We start from the raw sequence: 3,897 nt of genomic DNA, 5'->3' as shown, positions 1-3,897 counted from the left end.
CGAGGTGACAGCCCCGTGGAAAGGGAAGTGAAAGTTGATGTTTCCTTCAACTATGCAGCAGGTCGACCTACTAAGGTCCCTTGTAACCAGCAGGACAACTTACTGCTGCATATGAGCCAGAACAGAGACCTAGGAGGTCAAGCAGTGTGTTTGACAAACTCAGCCCAGCAAAACTGAGGTGCAGGCAACAACAACAACCTTATGAGCCTCGTACGAGACAACAGTCCTATCCCTAATGACTCAACAGTCGAAAGAAAGGCATGAAAATGCCCCCCGCGCTGCCCTGCCTAGAAATAGGCGCCAAAAGAGAAAAGAAGAGGCTAGGAACCAGGCTGGTCTTTCTCATCCGCCACCCAGATATGAAGCCGATGAGAACAATGATTCAGATGAATAGAAGAGGTCCTGTGACTTGGTTGATGACGATGAAAATTTGCCAATCTCGAGAGAATTAAGAGGTGGCTAGGTTTCAAGCCATTATGTTATGCCAAAGATACTAAAATACGATGTGAGAGGTGACCCAGAGAAGCATTTGAATGCTTACAAGACTCACATGAGCCTGAGAGGAGCTACCCAACAGTGAAATGCAGAGCCTTTCATTTGACACTTAGGAGAACAGCTGAAATTTGGTATAGTGGGCTACCGCCTGGGAACATAAGCAGTTGACCAGAATTTAAGACCATCTTTTTTAAGAGATTCATGATGAGCAAGAAGGGAGTGGCCCCCATCAAACGCCTCTAGGACATGAGGCAGGATCATGGAATTTTTTTGAAAAGCTTCTTATCATGCTTTACTGATGAAATGACGTATTACATACAAGTCACCGATCGGGAAGCATTGTCAGCACTGAGATGAGGCTTAAATATGAACACCCTATTTTGGAGGGATGTGCAAAATTAAGACCCTACTACTTACGACAAACTGCTTGAGATGGTGAGGGAGGAAATAATCAACGAGGAGTTGATTGAAGGCAAAAGCAAGGCCAACAGAGGCCTCCCACCTCAACAAAGGCAGCGTGCCAGGGAACCAACATCTCATTTGATGGACTACTAGATGAACCAGGCCGATAATGAGAATTCAGGGCAAGCAATCATCACGACAACTTTGAATATAGCTCTTACCTTGGCATATGAGGATATCACTCCTACTACTAACATGTAAAATGCTGGAACTTCACAATAGGCCCCCAAAGGGGAAGAGGTCGTGGGCAAGGCTCGGGATCTAGGCCCAAGCAGAAATTGAGCCCCCACCAATGTTGCACACACCACCATTCGTACAATCACAACACCGTAAATTATCGAGAATAGAAGCAACACGTCCGACGAAAAAGTTCCCAAAATGAGAGGAGGAATGAATTACCTCATGAGAATAGGCCCTCTCCTAGGTACGATGAGCAGCCTAGGCGTAAAGAGGCTGCTTTCCACCAGCAAGATGTTTCCCCCTAGGAAGAAAAGAGCAAAATGCAGATAGGCCCAGGGAAGGGCACATGCATCATAGAGGCCGCCAGGGTCAAGAGAAGGCCCCAATCCATGAGGTGGATGCCATATTTGGAAGCCCCCACGTAGGTAGAACAACCCGAAATTCATAGAGAAACTATGCCTAAGAGGCCAAACACCCTCCATTGACGAGTTACATCGTGGAAAATAGCTCCCGGAGAAACCAAGCACCATCTATCGTCTTTACTCTGGAGGACATAGAGAGAGTTCACTACGCCCATTGCGATACACTGGTGGTAAAGGCCGTTGTGGCCCGAAATGGACTCAAACGAATGCTAGTAGACAACGACAGCTCCTGAACATTTTGTTTAGATCTACCTTTGATAAGATGATCTTGGACCACGAATTGACTCCTACCACTACTCTCTTATACGGATCCACCGAAGATAGCATTACTCCGAGAGGGAAGATCACACTCGTAGTGAAAATGGGAGAATTATCCCAAACCACATTAAACTTCAAGAAATTCCTTATTTTGGATAGTTGGTCGGCTTATCACGGAGTACTGGGGAGACCATCCCTAAAGGAATTGGGAGCCGCCACCTCCATCCACTACCTATGCATGAAATTCCCTACTGAAAATGGGGTAGCAACAGTGAGAGGAGACCAAAGGGGATCAAGAAAATGTTACTTGAGCTCCATTAGGAAGGCAGAGCATCGGGCAATGTCGTTATAACCGACATGGATATGATAGATGCCCCAAGTGAGGTTCCCCTCGAAGGAGAAAATGTTGAGATTTGCTTGGAGATATGAAGACATGGTAGGCATAGACCTCAAGTTCAGCTGCCATCACCTAAAAATCAATCTAAGGCTATCCTGCATAGAAAAAAAAATGAAAAGCCCTCAACTCGGAGAAGTATAAGGCCTTGAAGGAAGAAGTGCGGAACCTTATCAAGAATGGCTTCATCAGGAAGCCATCTACCCGAAGTGCATATCCAACCCGTACTAGTTAAGAAACACAATGGCGAGTGGAGAATATGAATTGACTTTACTAATCTCAACAAAGCATGCCCCAAAGATAGCTTCCCGCTTCCCAGGATTGATCAACTAGTGGACTTTACCGCCGAACATGAGCTCTTAAGTTTCATGGATGCCTACTCAGGGTACAATCAAATTACCATGTTCCCAGCAGATGAGAAGAGTATCTCCTTTATCACGGACAGAGGCCTTTATTGCTACAAAATGATGCCTTTTGGGTTGAAGAACGTCAGGGCTACTTACCAAAAGCTCGTCAACAAAATGTTTGCGAACCTCATCGACAAGACGATGGAGGTCTATGTAGGTGACATGCTTGTAAAATCTTGAAGGCAGATGACCATGTGGCGTATCTGAACAACGCCTTTCAAATCCTAATAAGATACATAATGAGGCTCAACCCCCTCAAATGTGCATTTGGTATCGCCTCCAGAAAGTTCTTAGGATATATGGTCAATCAAAGATAAATTGAAGCCAATCTCGAGAAAATCAGTACTCTGATTGGGATGAGGTCCTCTAAAAAACCAAAGGTGGTAAAAACCTACTTTTTCAAAGAAAGAAAAAGTTTCTTCAAATTTAAAGAAAGAAAAAGCTATTAAAACAACAAATATTTAACAGAAGATTTGGAAAATTCTTAGAGAGAATATTCAATCTTCTCATCCTCCTTTGCAAGAGATAGTAGTTTCACATGGAAGTACTTAAATTCTTGCTTTTCCTTTCAAAAAGATATATGAAGAACGACTTGATGAATCTCAAGTTGTTAACGATATCAAAAATATTCAAGATCAAAACAACTACACAAATGTAGTTTTTCAATCTGTCTGTTCTCAGCTTATCCGAATTGAAATAAATTTTGAATCTGAGACATAATCCTTTTCAAAAGGTATTAAGCCAATAAAGTTAATTTTAATAAACAGGCATGAGGCTAAACCTAAAAATGTTCTCAAGAACTGAGATTAATGTTCCAAAAGAACTTGCTACTTAGTTATCAGAATATCATCCTCCTCTACTTCAAATAACATTAATACTATTGATGACATTGAATCTCAATTATTAATGATGAAATTCCTCAAATCAATAAATTTCTAGGGCAAAAAGTTCAATTTTCAAAAATTCCTCTTTACTGTCCAAAAAATACTCCTCCGATTTACTTTTCGAATAAAAGGCCAAAATTCCTACAAAATTTTTCGGAATAGGTATAACTATTTGGAATATAGATGGTTTAACCGAATATCAAAATTTTGAAATTCTTGAAAGAATGGGTGCATGTTATGACGCCTATATTCAAGAAGGAATTTCTCCAATATAGTCAACAAACAATATTGTTCAAGGTTATGCTGGTCAAGTAAATAATTTGTGGTTCGATTATATTTCTAATGAAGAGAAATATCAAATTGCTCAAGCTCTCAAATCTGATGGTTCAAATGAT

Source organism: Olea europaea, chromosome 11, assembly GCF_002742605.1.
Source record: "Olea europaea var. sylvestris chromosome 11, O_europaea_v1, whole genome shotgun sequence".
Classification (NCBI taxonomy): domain Eukaryota; kingdom Viridiplantae; phylum Streptophyta; class Magnoliopsida; order Lamiales; family Oleaceae; genus Olea; species Olea europaea.
The sequence above is the reverse complement of the archived record's forward strand: the minus strand, read 5'-3'. Positions refer to the sequence as shown.